General features: G+C 44.5%; 1 protein-coding gene across 9 annotated transcripts in view; it reads right to left on the bottom strand.

The window, feature by feature from the left end:
- MAP4 (microtubule associated protein 4) overlaps positions 1-17,202 on the bottom strand; it is a 170,172-nt gene extending 152,970 nt beyond the window's left edge. For all 9 annotated transcript variants that reach the window (XM_082847258.1, XM_082847263.1, XM_082847259.1 and 6 more), the window contains exon 1: positions 17,083-17,202. The gene's annotated coding sequence lies outside the window, so the exon portion shown is untranslated. The remainder of the gene's footprint in view (positions 1-17,082) is intronic.
- Positions 17,203-17,553: the final 351 nt, after the last annotated feature.

Genomic DNA, 17,553 nt, shown 5'->3' with positions numbered 1-17,553 from the left:
CATGGAACTGAGATCCCACAAACTGCACGGCACGGCCAAAGAAAAAAAGGAAAGAAAAAAAAAGAAAAGAAACACTTATTGAATTAGATTGAATAATATAAGCAACATTTCAAAAATAAGATGCTTAAGAAACCTAACAGTTCCATTTCATTGGCTTTAAACAAAACAACCTTAAAACAAGTGCCAAAAAAAAAAGTCTTTCAAGAAAATAAAGTATCCTGGAATTTTTCCACAAAGAGAACAGTGACTCAAACTTAGACTACAATGAGCTAGAAAGATATTACCTCATCATTTTAGTCAATTTATTGCTGGCTTGTTAGGAAAAATAAAAACAAAGAAGAAGAAAGAGAAAGAAAGCTTGCAGGGCTTAAAAGTACCATGTATGTCCACCCCAATGCTCATAGCAACACTATTTACAATAGCCAAAGGACTTCCCTGGTGGTCCAGTGGGTAACACGCCATGCTCCCAATGCAGGGGGCCTGGGTTCGATCCTTGGTCGGGGAACTAGATCCCATACGCATGCTGCAACTAAGAAGCCCGCTGCCACTACTAAGACCTGGAGCAGCCAAATTAAAAAAAAAAAAAAAACAGCCAAGACATGGAAGTAACCTAAACGTCCATCGACAGATGAATGGATAAAGTAGATGCGGTACATATATACAATGGAATATTACTCAGTCATAAGAAAAAGAATGAAATAATGTTATTTGCAGCAACATGGATGGACCTAGAGATTATCATACTAAGTGAAATAAGTCAGAAAGACAAATACCATATGATATCATTTATATGTGGAATCTAAAATATGATGCAGGGCTTCCCTGGTGGTGCAGTGGTTAAGAATCTGCCTGCCAATGCAGGGGAGACGGGTTCGAACCCTGGTCCAGGAAGATCCCACATGCCGCGGAGCAACTAAGTCCATGCGTCACAACTACTGAGCCTGCGCTATAGAGCCCGCAAGCCACAACTACTGAGCCTGTGTGCTGCAACTACTGAAGCCCGCACACCTAGAGCCCATGCTCTGAAACATGAGAAGCCACCGCAATGAGAAGCCTGCGCACCGCAAGGAAGAGTAGCCCCCGCTCGTCACAACTAGAGAAAGCCCGCGTGCAGCAACGAAGATCCAACACAGCCAAAAATAAATAAAATAAATAAACTTTAAAAATAATATATGATACAAATGAACTTATTTACGAAACAGAAACAGACTCACAGAGATAGAAAACAAACTTATGGTTACCAAAGGGGAAAGGGGGTAGGGGAGAGAACAATTAGGAGTTTGGGATTAGCAGATACAAAGAACTATATATAAAACAGATCAACAACAAGATCCTACTGTGTAGCACAGGGGAACTATATTCAATATCCTGTTTAAACCATAATGGAAAAGAATATGAAAATGAATATATATATATATTTATGTATAACTAAATCACTTTGCTATACACTAGAGACTAACATAACACTGTAAATCAACTATACTTCAATAAAAATGAAATATAAATGTAAATTGAAAAAAAGAGTACCACATATGAAATTTGAAATTACCATATAGCAGAGATTCTTTAGAAACCAAGAAGCACACATAAATACTATGTATACCCACCCACCTTCAAATGTCCTTAGGCCAAAAATCTTATTCTACTCGCCTAACTCTTCGTCAGTATGTCTGATTTTAACTGGGTCTGGTTAAATGAGATTTATCTTGAACAGCATGTCTTTAAGATTAACTGTCACAATTGGTGACCATCTCCTTTTACCTGACAAAACCATCACTCAATAACAAGACAGTCTCTTATTCTACCAGAAAGACCCAATCAATTCATTAATGAAAGGAAAAAAATGTATACAGGGACCTGTGTTGTCACTTCACTTAAAACCAATAAAACAGCCATCTTTTCTGACATAAGTTCCCCTGCATGGACACCTGATCTGAAAATAAAGGTGCAGCATCAGCAACCTTCATGATTAGTAATGAAAGTGAAAGTAGAGTTAACAGCCAATTAACAGACTTCATCACTGAATAATGCAAGTAAAAGTACAGGGTTACAGCCAAAACTACATAAACTAAGTTGATAATGATAAAAACTACCCAGGATATCAACTTTAGAATAATGGCCAACCATCCTTACTTTGATTCTTTATGGTCCACTAAACCTATGGACATATGAAGCCTTAATTATTTCAGAATTAAACTACTCTTGAATATCTCTCTCAAACCTCTGGTCTTTAAAATCCCAATCATACAGCTTTTTTTCTTTTTTCCCCCAATCATATAGTTTTTAATATACACAGGTTCAGGAAGTGTCAGTTTACAGCAGAACTCTGCAGTAAACAATAAACAGTTCCATCACCAAAAGGTACCTGGGTCACATCCCAACTAGTACAAACTCAGGCATTCATAACATTACTAATCCATTTCCTTTGGAATGTTATGTAACACAAGGCAAGTCATTATGCTGACCTTTCTTGCCTACTAAAAAGTCTTAACAGTTATGCTCCTGAATGCTGCAGAAACTGCAACAGAACAATGTCCTAGAGAACCCATCAAAACTAAGGAAGATTAGGGAATTCCCTGGAGGTCCAGTAGTTAGGACTTTGCGCTTTCCTGCCGCGGGCCCAGGTTCAATCCCTGGTTGGGGAACTAAGATCCCACAAGCCGTGCAGCACAGCCAAAGAAATTTTAAAAATAAATAAAAATAAAATTAAAACTTCTGATTTGCAAAATTTGCTGTTAAGAAAATGAAAAGATAAGCTACATACTGGGAGAAAATATTTGCAAAACACAAATCTGATAAAGGACTGGTACCCAAAATATACAAAAAACTCTTAAAACTCAACAATGAAAAATGAACAGGGCTTCCCTGGTGGTGCAGAGGTTAAGAATCCACCTGCCGGGCTTCCCTGGTTGCGCAGTGGTTGAGAGTCCGCCTGCCGATGCAGGGGATACGGGTTTGTGCCCCGGTCCGGGAAGATCCCACATGCCGCGGAGCGGCTGGGCCTGTGAGCCATGGCCGCTAAGCCTGCGCGTCTGGAGCCTGTGCTCCGCCGCGGGAGAGGCCACAGCAGTGAGAGGCCCGCGTACCGCAAAAATAAATAAATAATCCACCTGCCAATGCAGGGGACACAGGTTCGATACCTGCTCCAGGAAGATCCCACATGCCACAGAGCAACCAGCCCGTGCGCCACAACTACTGAGCCTGCGCTCTAGAGCCCGTGAGCCACAACTACTGAAGCCCATGTGCCACAACTACTGAAGCCCAGGCACCTAAAGCCCGTGCTCCACAAAAGAGAAGCTGCCTCAATGAGAAGCCTGTGCACTGCAACAAAGAGTAGCCCCCGCTCGCCGCAACTAGAGAAAGCCCACGTGCAGCAACGAAGACCCAATGCAGCCAAAAATAAATATATAAATAAATAAATTTATAAATTTTTTTTTTTTTTTTTTTTTTTTTACGGTATGCAGGCCTCTCACTGTTGTGGCCTCTCCCGTTGCGCAGCACAGGCTCCAGACGCGCAGGCTCAGCGGCCATGGCTCACGGGCCCAGCCTCTCCGCGGCATGTGGGATCTTCCCGGACCGGGGCACAAACCCGCATCCCCTGCATCGGCAGGTGGACTCTCAACCACTGCGCCACTAGGGAAGCCCTATAAAAATTTTTTGAACAAATAGATTTTTTTAAATGGGCAAAAGATCTGAACAGACACCTCACAAGAGAAGAAACATAATGACAAATAAGAGTATGAAAAGATGCTCAACATCATGTCATTACGGAACTGCAAATTAAAACAACAAGATAGCACCAAATATCTATTAGAAAGACCAAAATCCAAAACACTGACAACATCAAATGCCGACTAGGATGTGGAGCAACAGGAACTTTCATTCATTGCTAATGGGAATATTAAATGGTACAGCCACTTTGGAAGACAATTTGGCAGCTTCTTACAAAACATAGTCTTACCATCCAATTCAGCAATCATGGTCTCTGGTATTTACCCAAATGAGTTGAAAACTTACGTCCATGCAGAAACCTGCCCGTTAGTGTTTATAGCAGCTTTATTCATAATCGTCAAAACTTGGAAGCAACCAAGATATTCTTCAATAGGTGAATTTGGTTCCTCAGAATCAGAATCTCCATTATAACCATATCCTCTATATATACACAATAAAATCTGAGAAGCCCTAATCTAGAGCTTCAGTTCAAGGGCCAAGCAGAGCAAGGGAGACAGAAATCAGGGCCCTCCCAAGGTTAAGTCTTATGAAGAGACATCCCACTTTACCTCTCAAGGTGAACCAGATTTAAACCAAGACCCAATTTTCCACAACCCCAGGGGACACAAAGAAGCCTGCAGTAGTGGCAAAAGAACAAAAAATTCCTGAGAAATTATTGCCACAGAATATCCCTTATGTGCACTGGCACCCAAGGTTCTCATAATCTGGATATGCCAAGTACCCTCAAATTGTACATAGTTTTAGGTAATCAACTACTAGGATTGCCACAGAATACTTGACAGAAACGAACACCAAGAGTAACTTCCCAACAGTAACAGTGTAAGCCAAAAGATAATGGAATAACAAATCCAATATGAAAGAAAATATAAGCAAACATACAATTCTATACCCAGAAAAAGTACTTTTCAAGGGTGAGAGCAAAATAGACATATGCATACATAGAAGGTGTTAGATTCTCAAAGGGATCTGTACTCAATAATATTAAAAACCACTTACAAAGACCTTGAAGGTGATTCAACCTAACCACCTTCTCAGTATCTCTAGACCACGACCCAGGCTCTGCTCTAACATTAGTAGTCAAAGGAAACTCACTATCTTCTAAGGAAGTTCCATTCCACTTTTCTCCTTAACTTGACTTGATGGTTCTGTTCTGCCAAAGCAACAAAATACTAAATCTAATACCTCTTCCACTTGCCAGATCTTGATATATTTGAAAATAGCTGCCCCCACCTATTTCTTCTCCAAAGGAAATAGCTCTAACTCCTTAAATAGTACCTCAAATCATTTGATGTCTACTTTCATCACAAGCCAGACTGTTTTCTTCTGGATAGGCTCTAGATCATCCATGTCTCTGAAAATGTGGTTCTTAAAACCGAACACAATACCTAAGGTATGGTGTATTACACTCCTCTCTAAGGGTCCTTATACTTTTAATCCTAAGAATCTATAATCTTTATGCTTCTGATTGCCTGAATAATACCATCTCTTCATTACCACCTCAAGGCCAAGAAAGAAGCATATGAAGAACTGTTTTAAAGAATAGTATATTTAACTGTATGATATCACTTATATGTGGAATCCAAAAAATACAACAGACTAGTGAATATAACAAAAAAGCAGACTCACAGATATAGAGAACAAACTAGTGGTTACCAGTGTGGAGAGGGAAGGGGGGAGGGGCAAGATGGGGTAGTGGATTAAGTGGTACAAACTATTACATATGAAATAAGCTACGGGACTTCCCTGGTGGCACAGTGGTTAAGAATCCGCCTGCCAGTGCAGGAAACCCGGGTTCAAGCCCTGGTCCGGGAAGATCCCACATGCTGCAGAGCAACTAAGCCTGTGCGCCACAACTGCTGAGCCTGTGCTCTAGAGCCCGTGAGCCACAACTACTGAGCCCATGTGCCACAACTACTGAAGCCCATGCACCTAGAGCCGGTGCTCCGCAACAGGAAAAGCCACCGCAATGAGAAGCCCGCACACGCAACGAAGACCTAACGCAGCCATAAATAAATAAATAAATAGATAGATAGATAAAAATAAGCTACAAGGATATATTGCACAACACAGGAAATACAGCCAATAGCTTATAGTAACGATAAATGGACTATAAGCTTTAAAAATTGTGGGAAAAAAATGTTTAACAACATAGCAAAAAAAAACCAGGAAATTCCCTGGCAGTCCAGTGGTTAGGACTCGGTGCTTTCACTGCTGTGGCCCGGGGGTTCGGGGGTTCAATCCCTGGCCAGGAACTAAGAGCCCTCAAGCCAAAAACAAACAAACAAAACAAAACAAAAAAACAAAGAAATAAAATTAAAATGAAAAAATCACCTGCAGCACTTATCACAGTGCTATGCACAAAGAAGATAACAGAAGTACCTGTAGTATTAAGCTGAACATAGTAAAAAGAATGCTAGAGATTAAACTTCAAGTCCTGACTCAGCTACAAATGTGGCATGTGACCTCAAAGAAGACAATTATTCTGGGCCTCAAAGTGGTTTCATGAGTCCATGAATTTCATGTTTCACAGCCAATTTACTATATATATGATAAAAACGAAACTTAGAGACAATGCAATTTCCATTGAAAACACCAATACACCACCATTCCATATCCACCAAGACTATACTTTGTTATGGATCACTAGGCAATATCTCACTAGCATTTTAAAGGGTACTTTCCCATTCACATATCTCTTAATTCTCACAACAACCTTGTGAGATAGACTAGTTGAAAGGCACCCCTATTCCTGACTGATGAACTGGCTTGTTTGCCCCTGAGGCATTTCAGCAAGCCTCAGCTACAGTATGCATATAAAATTGTTCAGAATACCCTTCAAACATTTCTTTTGTCTCCGTTATTAATGTTACCCCGATTTTAGTTTGCTAAAGAACAGCTGTCTGGGTAGCCTGCTGACATTCACTTTAAATTATACCCAACCCAAAGAATCACGCTAAAATGGACAGTGATTGAGTACTAGGCAACCAGCTATTGCAGAGAAACTCATTCTTAGTGATCCAATCTTACCCTTGATTATTAGGTATATTACTATGCAATACTTTTTCTGTCACCGTTTAAAAAAAAGACAGATGTGATTAAAACAGTGAGATTTTTCCTATTTAACCTATTAAATTAGCAATTTTTAATGTATAATTTTTTTAATGATAAAATTTTCTTAATGATAATTCTCAGTGCTACCAAGGGTATGATGAAATGGGCATTGGTAAGAATGTACAATTTTCCAGAAAGCAATTTTGCAAAATGTATCAAAAGCCTTAAATTTACACACTGCCTGACTCAGTAATTAAATATATATTTAAGAATCTAGGGGCTTCCCTGGTGGCGCAGTGGTTGAGAGTCTGCCTGTCGATGCAGGGGACATGGGTTTGTGCCCCGGTCCGGGAAGATCCCGCATGCCGCGGAGCGGCTGGGCCCGTGAGCCATGGCTGCTGAGCCTGCACGTCCGGAGCCTGTACTCCACAACGGGAGAGGCCACACCAGTGAGAGGGCCGCGTACCGCAAAAAAAAAAAAAAAAATCTAGGGCTTCCCTGGTGGCGCAGTGGTTAAGAATCTGCCTGCCAATGCAGGGGACATGGGCTCGAGCCTTAGTCCGGGAAGATCCCACATGCCGCGGAGCAACTAAGCCCATGCGCCACAACTACTGAGCCTGCGCTCTAAAGCCCGTGAGCCACAACTACTGAAGCCCACATGCCTAGAGCCCGTGCTCCACAAGAGAAGCCACTGCAATGAGAAGCCCACACACCACAAGGAAGAGTAGCCCCCGCTCATCACAACTAGAGAAAGCCTGCACGCAACAACAAAGACCCAAAGCAGCCAAAAATAATAAATAAAATAAATGAATTTGATAAAAAAAAAAAACTATCATGATTTTTTTTTTTTGACCATACTGTGCAGCTTACAGGATCTGAGTTCCCCGACCAGATATTGAACCAGGGCCCTCCGCAGTGACAGCGTGGAGTCTTAACCACTGGACCACCAGGGAATTCCCCCAAGGATGCTTTTTTAAAAGAATTTCTTGGGAGTTCCCTGGCGATCCAGTGGTTAAGACTCTGAGATCCCACTAAAGGGGGTTTGGGTTCAATCCCTGGTCAGGGAACTAAGATTCCACGTGCCAGGCAGCATGGCCAAAAAAAAAAAATTTCTTCATGTCTGGTAATGAAAGGTAGACAAAACAATAACAAAAGAACAGGGGACTTCCCTGGTGGTCCAATGGCTAAGACTCCAATATCAGAGGCCCAGGCTCGATCCCTGGTCAGGGAACTAGATCCCACATGCATGCCGCAACTAAGAGTTTGCATGACACAACTAAGGAGCCCATGGACCACAACTGAGAAGCCCACCTGCCACAACTAAGGAGCCCACCTGCCACAACTAAGGAGCCCACATGCCACAACTAAGGAGCCTGCCTGCCACAACTAAGACCCGGCGCAACCAAATAAGTAAATAATTTTTTAATTAAAAAAAATAGAGTAATAAAGTCAGAAGTAAGGAGAAAATAAAGCATGAAGTTTTATTTCTAATTACCTACTACTGGGATCTGATCTTGGCATTCTCTAGGTGAATATTTTCTTAATCTATTCAAGGAAAAATAAAGAAAGAACAAATCAAAGTTATAGACATAGAAAGGATAACAAAGGCAAAGGATAACAGAATCAGGATTCCCCTTTGGAACAATGGACAGAAATCAGGAGTTACAGAAGGAATACAGGAGTGTAAAAAAGTCCAACACATAGATTCAGAAAACCAACCAGGGGCTTCCCTGGTGGCGCGGTGGTTAAGAATCCACCTGCCAGTGCAGGGAACACGGGTTTGAGCCCTGGGCCAGAAGATCCCACATGCCGCGGAGCAACTAAGCCCATGCGCCACAACTACTGAGCCTGCGCTCTAGAGCCCACAAGCCACAACTACTGAGCCCGCGTGCCACAACTACTGAAGCCCACACGCCTAGAGCCCGTGCTCGGCAACAAGAGAAGCCACCGCAAGGAGAAGTCTGCACACCGCAATGAGTAGCCCCCCCTCACCACAACTAGAGAAAGCCCACGCGCAGCAACGAAGACCCAACACAGTCAAAAATAAATTAATTAATTAATTTTAAAAAACCAAACAAACAACCAACTGAGGACAAAGACTTGGGTTAATAGCAGTTCTAGAGAAAAAAAGACCTACAGGTGACCTTACTACCAGACAAGTAAAAACTAACACTGAAAAGTGGATATTGAAAGAAAAAAGAACCTAATTTATTCTAAAGCAACATTGATGGAAACTAAGCTCCCCAAGGGCAGGGATCATTTTAAATTCCTTAATCACTTTACTTTCAGGGCCTAATACAGTAGTATCTGGACCAGAACATATGTGACAAACTGACAAACTGTAGCATGTCCAGAGGATGATGCCCACACAGTAAAAAGTTTAGAAAGCACATTTCAGAAGAGGTGGCTAGAAGGAAAAAACTGTTTAGTCTGGAAAATAAAAAATTTAAGTGGGACAAAATAACTGTAACTAAATAGCTGTAAAGTGGAGACTGGAGCTACAAGGAATAATTGTAGACAGCAAAATTAGAACCAGTGAATAAAAACTGCAGGGAGGCAGCTCTGAGATAATTATCAAGGAAGTCTTTCTAAAATGACAAATTTGCAAACCTGGAATTGATAGCCACCAGCTGTGAAGTCCCTGTCTAGGGGAATACTTCCTAAAAGAGAGGACTGGATGAATCACTTATACTGTGTGAAAAACTGCACTAGATTATCTCTAAGATCTCTACCAAGTCTATGATTCTACAAGTAGGAAGAAGTCCAGTAAAGTAATTATTTTTGCTCTCAACACTGCCAAAGTTTAAAAAAAAACCTAAAACCCAGGAATTTCTTTAATTAAAAGGAACAATCCCACCAAGAAGGGATAAAGGTTGACCTGTTGGTCAAGATACTTGATATGAAGAGACTGCTTTGCTTGAGATTAAGCTTTTCATTGGGAGTGAGAATAGGTCACCAATTCCAGCTACAGTCACTCACTTCCTGTTTGGCCAGGGGCAAATGACTTCACCTCTCCACTGGAACTGAAAAATAGTAATTTAAAATACCAATATTACAGGAATATAATTTAAATTAGTTAACTGCAAAATACTTTAGAATTTACCTTATGTGACAATTAAAACTGCATTTTCCACCTGAAACTAACATAATATTGTAAATCAGCTACACTCCACTATAAAATAAAATTTAAATTAAAAAAAAGAAATACTAAAAAAAAACCTTGCAGTTTCCTACTTTACACATACACTACGGCTGAACTATTAAGTAAATCTATTATAAATAATAAGAACCAAGTTTCTCACTGACAGAGAAAGAAATTACAAATAAGCAAGGAGGTGAATGCTAGAATGAACTCTGTGGTGCTGGATTAGAGTCAGAAGAGACCAGTATGAATCCATGATTATATTTATATACAGATAGAGACAGAAACAGATCTGTGTAGGGAATTCCCTGGTGGTCCAGTGGTTAGGACTCTCTGCCCTTTCACTGTTGAGGGCGCAGGTTCAATCCCTGGTCGGGGGAACTAAGATCCTGCAAGCTGCGACGCGTGTCCAAAACAAAACAAAACAGGTATGTGTATACCTGGGTCAGTATACATACATATATTTCCCAGCTCTGTTCCCTAAGAGTGCCAAGAAGCAGTGATATCCCAGTAGCAATGAGTACACCCAGTTCATTTAGAAACCAGACCTTGGTTCCTAAATATTTTTCTGCAATAAAAGAAACCAGAGCTCCTTCAAGAAATGGTTGGTTCTAGGGCCAGGGCTGGGGAAATAAAGATGAGACTGGGGCTTCCCTGGTGGCGCAGTGGTTGAGAGTCCGCCTGCTGATGCAGGGGACGCGGGTTCGTGCCCTGGCCCGGGAAGATCCCACATGCCGCAGAGCGGCTGGGCCCGTGAGCCATGGCTGCTGAGCCTGTGCGTCCGGAGCCTGTGCTCCACAACAGGAGAGGCCACAACAGTGAGAGGCCCACGTACAGCCAAAAAAAAAAAAAAAAAAGATGAGACTAGAGCATCTTGCAGCACCAGAAAGTAAAAATGTGATCCAAAAAAAAGGGGGGGGGGCTCTTGTCAAAAGAACATAGGTGGCAAATGGCCAAAGCTATAAGAATTTATGCAACAAAATATAGTACTGGATTACAATCCAAAGGGAGAAAAATGTTCATGAATCCATACTGATATAAATGATTAAATAAATAAATGGGGGAAAGGCACAAATCTTCCTTACAGAAGAATTCCAAATAATAAATGTAGGAGGAATGAGGGAAACAAAATCACCACTAGAATAACACAATAATAATTGCTGCTGCAGGCAAGTTTCACTGCCGAATGCTAAAATTAATGGATGAAACTTTAAGAAAGAAAATCAGATCTTTGCTTAGCCTCACAGAGATATTTACTAATTACTGTGGGTGGTTTTAACTTATGCTCACAAATTCTTTGATACTCATCCCTTCAGGAGGTGGAGCTTAAATTCCCTTACCCTGGAGTGTGGCTTTACTCAGTGACTCATTTCTAGCCTTTAACAAATGAAGTAAGGAAACGGAAAAAGAGTCACTTTATTGAAACCTGGCAGCCACATGACCTTCAATCAAGCTACCAAAGTTAACGTCAGTAATAAGTCGTGTTGATATCAGATATCCTCTGATACGAAATATGATGGGACAAGAAGGGCATACTATCTCTCTGGTAATCTTCCCTAAAATGCCTAACCTCACTCAGACTAATCAAGAGAAAACACAAAATGCAAATTCAGGAACACTCTACGAATGACCACTATTCTTCAAAAGTGTCAAGCATCAAAGCAAGGAGAAACCAAGAAACTGTCACTGGTTGGGAGAAACTAAGGAACCATGACATCTTAAGTGCAATGTGGTATCCTGGATTGAATCCTGTAACACAAAAAGAGTATCAGTGTGGAAAAACTGGGGAAATCAGAGGAAAGTCTGTAAGTTAGTTGATAACATTAAACTAATGTTGCTTTCTTAGGGCTTCTCTGGTGGCACAGTGGTTAAGAATCTGCCTGCCAACGCAGAGGACACGGGTTCGAGCCCTGGTCCGGGAAGATCCCACATGCCGCGGAGCAACTAGGCCCATGCGCCACAACTACTGAGCCTGCGCTCTGGAGCCCACAAGCCACAACTACTGAGTCCATGTGCCACAACTACTGAAGGCCGCGCGCCTAGAGCCCGTGCTCCGCAACAGGAGAGGCCACCGCGATGAGAAGCCCGCGCACCGCAACAAAGAGTAGCCCCTGCTCACCGCAACTAGAGAAAAACTGCGCGCAGCAACAAAGACACCCAACGCAACCAAAAATAAATAAATACATTTTAAAAAAAAAAGGGCTTCCCTGGTGGCACAGTGGTTGAGAGTTCGCCTGCCGATGCAGGGAACACAGGTTTGTTCCCCGGTCTGGGAAGATCCCACATGCCGCGGAGCGGCTGGGCCCGTGAGCCATGGCCACTGAGCCTGCGCGTCCGGAGCCTGTGCTCCGCAACGGGAGAGGCCACAACAGTGAGAGGCCCGCGCACAGCAAAAAAAAAAAAAACAACTAATGTTGATTTCTTAATTTTGATAAATGTATGATGATTATATAAGATGTTAACATTAAGGAAAGCTGAATGAAGAGTATACAGAAATTGTGTACTATCTTTACAACTCTTCTGTAATCTAAAATTATCTCAAAATAAAAGGTTTTTTTAAATTGCATTTTACCTTGTAAAATTGGGGAGAGTGAGGAAAGGTTATAAATACATTTCAAACGATTCTTAAATGCAAACTAACAAAATGGATTTTACGGGGCTTCCCTGGTGGCGCAGTGGTTAAGAATCCGCCTGCCGGGCTTCCCTGATGGCACAGTGGTTAAGAATCCGCCTGCCAATGCAGGGGACACGGGTTCGAGCCCTGGTCCGGGAAGATCCCACATGCCGCGGAGCAACTGAGCCCGTGCACCGCAACTGCTGAGCCTGCGCTCTAGAGTCTGCAAGTCACGGTTACTGAGCCTGCGAGCCTAGAGCCAGTGTTCCGCAACAAGAGAGGCCACTGCAATGAGAGGCCCGCGCACCGCAGGGAAGGGTGGCCCCCGCTCGCTGCAACTAGAGAAAGCCTGCGCACAGCAACCAAGACCCAACACAGCCAAGAATAAAAAATAAATTAAAAAAAAAAAAAAAGAATCCGCCTGCCAATGCAGGAGACATGGGTTCGAGCCCCGGTCCGGGAAGATCCCACATGCCACAGAGCAACTAAGTCCGTGCACCACAACTACTGAGCCTATGCTCTAGAGTCCACGAGCCACAACTACTGAAGCCCACATGCCACAACTACTGAAGGTTGCATGCCTAGAGCCTATGCTCTGCAACAAGAGAAGCCACCGCAATGAGAGGCTGACGCACCGCAACGAAGAGTAGCCTCCGCCCTCTGCAACTAGAGAAAGCCCACGCACAGCACCAGATGCGGCCAAAAATTATTTATTTATTTATTTTTAATGGGTTTTACGATGAGAAGATTAACTTTTCAACCTGTAAGGAATCACAGAAGTACATTCGGTTGACTTTCAAGCTTAAAATTTTAATGACATACAAAGTAATTCCCCTAAGGTCTGCGTTGAGAAATTAGCCTACAATGCTCTAAGAAGACAGTGTGTACAAACCCCTCATATATATGTTTGCTCTATCCCCTTTCTTGACCCTAACTATCCTCAGCATACTCACTCCTAGCAATAAGGCCACAGTAACCTGGTTCTAAGAGTGCCATTTAGAAGGACAAAGTGAAATCAGTTGATATCTACTCGGTTTCCTTTTCACACTGAGCAAGTCAAATGAACTACACCAAGATGACTTCAAAATGTTCCTCTCAGATTTTCTCGCTTTTTAAAGAAAAATAAAACCTACATATCAACCACTGATGCTTAATATTTAAAAAGGAGGAGGAGAAGGAGGAGGAGGAAAATAGCGATGTCAAAAATTTGAAGTATCAACAGCAAAAGTTTATGCAGCCAAAGGATGGACCACCAAATTCAGAAACAAGATTAGGAGAAAGAACAAGACCCTAAGATCAATAGGAACCATATCTCTAAAACTAAGCAACCTATCTTGATGTAGGTAGGAGGTTCAAACCACACAAGGGAACACTCATTCCCACCCCCACCCTACAACCAAAATTAAAACTGCAAGCAAGTATCTTTCCTTGTTCTCAAGCCATTTTGAAAAAGTATGACAAACTTGTCCTACTCTCCCCTGAAAGCCAATTAATTAATAAAAGTTTTCATACCCTCTAAAAAATAAAGCTTAGGCATAAGAAAGACAGGTGTTTCCTTCACTGTCAGCAAACAATGGAAAATGACTTTTTTAATATGTAATATAAACTTATTTATAAATTTTGGAATTTTAACTCAAGTAAGTATATGCTGGTATGACAAATATATGAAGAGTTGACTTAAAAAACTGAGACAGTGGGGAAATGTGTGAGAATCTCCCCAGCACTGTCCAACATAAATATTCCATAAGTTACAGAAAAAAACCCAAAGAAACTTTTTGGCCAACCCAATAGGAGTTTGCATAGTGGAGAAAGAAGGCAGACCCACTAGGCTTCTGTGACTTGATTAAAACATCCCCTAAGAACATACAGTGCCCTTAGTTTCAATTCTATAATCAACTGCATCCTTATTACTGATTTGGCTGCCCAGAAACAAAGGAGGTACCCTGGCCAGTGGATAATTAATTCCCATGTGCATATGGCACTTAAAACTTTGGACATAAATAATTTTTTTAATTTTTAAATATTTATTTATTTTGGCTAAACTGGGTCTTCACTGCGGCACGCAGGATCTTCATTGCGGCATGTGGACTCTTAGTTGTGGCATGCATGCATGCAGAATCTAGTTCCCCAACCAGGGATTGAACCTGGCCCCCTGCATTGGGAGCACAGTCTTACCCATGGACCACCAGGGAAGTCCCTGACGTAAATAAACTTATATTTGGCTTATCAGTCTCCAGTGAGATTACTCTGCATGAATAAATTCTTAAGTGCTTGAATCACCCATGTGAACCAAAAATGTCCAGTTTCTGAAATGTCCAGTTTCTGAACTACTGTGGGAGTCAGAGGGACATTGGTGTGGATGCCACTTTATCTGTGTGACCTTGATTCCTGTCAGTCTCAATTTCCTCATCTGTAAATAAACACCAACAACTAGTGCCTGGAAGATGGCAAGTGCTCAAAAAGTGATAGCTTTATTATATTTAAGGCAAATTTGAAAGGAAGTGTATAATTGAGGTAAAAACATTTCATTTAACAAGCAGCAGTATGGGACTTCCCTGGTGGCCCAGTGGTTAAGAATCCGCCTGCCAATGCCAGGGACACGGGTTCGAGCCCTGGTCTGGGAAGATCTCACATGCTGGGGAGCAACTAAGCCCGTGCACCACAACTACTGAGCCTGCGCTCTAGAGCCTGCGAGCCACAACTACTGAAGCCCGCACACCTAGAGCCCGTGCTCCACAACAAGAGAAGCCACTGCAACGAGAAGCCTGCGCACCGCCACGAAGAGTGGTTCCCGCTCGTTGCAACTAGAGAAAGCCCGTACGCAGCAACAAAGACCCAACACAGCCAAAAATAAATAAATAAATTCTTAAAAAAAAAAAAAACAGCGGTATGGACCATCAAACCACATCAGTTTAAAAGACATCCCTTGACAAGAGATGTCCCATGCAAGAGAGTTGAGAAGCGCAGTTAAAATGCTACAAGTAAAGTACCCCCTGTACTGTACAGATGGAGTCTCTTGCTTAGCAACTCTAGTGTTGTCTACCAAACACCCAGCCCATAATAGTTAGAGCATGACAACTGTTCACTCTAAATCCATGTGCTCAGCTTGGATTCAGAACTGATTTATAAAAATAGCTGCTGCTGCCGCTCTTTGAATCTCTTTGAGCTGATGACTGGACAGTGTTACCCTATAGGCCTAGAGCAGCTGTATTCCCTCACCACACCCATTTCTCTGTCTGCCCAGTCGAGCTGACAGCACCCCCACCCCACCCCACCCCCATCTCTGCAGCATACTATTCTCCCTCTTCCCGGGCTGAGTGAGCAAATTACAAGCACAAATATCCCCTGATGCAATGCCACAACCATCCCTGGGAAAGAGCAGAGGCAGTTGCCAAAAGCGCAGCAGCAGGAAAATGGGCGGGAGACACACACACACGCAGAGCAAGAAACACTGCAATCCTAGGGAGCCAGGGAGAGGGAATCGAGAGGCCCTGGGGAGCAATACTGTAACTGGACCGAGGAGGGTGAGGAGAAAAGGGGGTTCCCAGGAGAAAGCTGGGTAACACTAACCATCCCGAGAAGCACGTTTCACTCTGGGTCTGGGTCCTTAAACACAGACCTAAGCGTAATCACTGTCTCCTCCCCAAAGCAGCAAATGCATTTAATTTACCCATTCCTGGATGGAAGGAAAACCCTAACATCCCCCGCCACCCCCACCCCCCCACAGGGTAATTTCACCGAAGAGCTCAAGCAACATACCAGCGGAGAACCTGGTCCATGTGCTAAATCACAATCTCTGTTCTGGGTAACATTTCCAACTGCCCCCGAGGTGCCTGTCCTATCCTCGCATCCCCACCCTTTACAGCAAGCGACCCCTGCGCATTCCCACAGCCAGAAACATGCTTAGTCCCCAAACAGTGCTAGGGCCACGCACGCAGGAAGAGCCCTGCCTGGGGCCCCGTTCTCCCGACCACCCTCCAGCCCCTCCCGTAACCCCTGACCCTGCACACTCTCTAAGGCTCGCCTCAGTCCCACCTCAACTGACCCCCCAAAGCCTCACGGGACAACCTTTGAGTTCTACGTCCTCGAGCCCCACCGGGGCCTGACCCTGCACCCTCTCTAAGGCTCGCCTCAGCCCCACTTCAACTGACCCCCCAAACCTCACGGGACAACCTTTGAGTTCTCCTATGTCCCCGAGCCCCACCCAGGGCCCCAGGCTGCAGCCGACCCTCGCTCCCCAGGCTCAGCCCCATCCCTCGCCCAAGGCGTGCCTCTCGGCCCCACCGCTCCAGACCCCAGCAGCTGAACCTCTCAGCCCGCCCCGCCCGGCGAGTCTCCGGATCACGCCTCGAAGACTTGGAATATCACGCCCGCAGGCCCCCCGCCCGGCCGCCCCCGCGTCCCGAAGCCGGCGGCCACCGCCCTTCCCCGCCTCGGGAGGGCCTGGTGGGGTCCCGGGCGGCTGCGGGGCGAGGCTCGGGCAGTCCCGGGGGCAGTGGGGAGGCCACCCCTCTGACGGGGCCCCGCCTGCCGCTGCACCTACCCGCCGCCGCCGCTGCGCCGGAGCCTGAGCCGGAGCCGGAGGGAGCCGGGAGATGGCCGAGAGCAGCCGGGAGGAGCCGGGAGCCAGCGAGCGAGCCCGAGGGGCGGGACGCAGGGAGAGGCCGCTTCCTCGTCGCCCTCTTGAGGGCCGGCGCGAGGGAGGGACGCCGCCACCGCCTATTCCGCGGGCGCCGCGTCTCCTGCCAATAAGCGCGGTGAGGGGGCGGGCGGACGACAGCAGCGGACCAATAGGCACCGGCCCCGCCGCCTCGACCCCGCCGGGGTAGCGGCCAAGCGGAGGGCCGTTGGGGGCGAGGTACGCATGGGGGCTTCAGACGCCCGCCTCCCGCCCGCCTGCTGCCGCCAGAGCGGCGGGAGGACAGACCGGCCTACTCCGCTGCTCTGTGCATTGATCGTCGCTTCCTTTTAGAACTTCGTGCCTGGAGCGGGGAGGATGTGAGCGGCGGGGCAC

This window comes from Leucopleurus acutus, assembly GCF_964270905.1.
Source record: "Leucopleurus acutus genome assembly, chromosome: 10".
Classification (NCBI taxonomy): domain Eukaryota; kingdom Metazoa; phylum Chordata; class Mammalia; order Artiodactyla; family Delphinidae; genus Leucopleurus; species Leucopleurus acutus.
The sequence above is the reverse complement of the archived record's forward strand: the minus strand, read 5'-3'. Positions and strand labels throughout refer to the sequence as shown.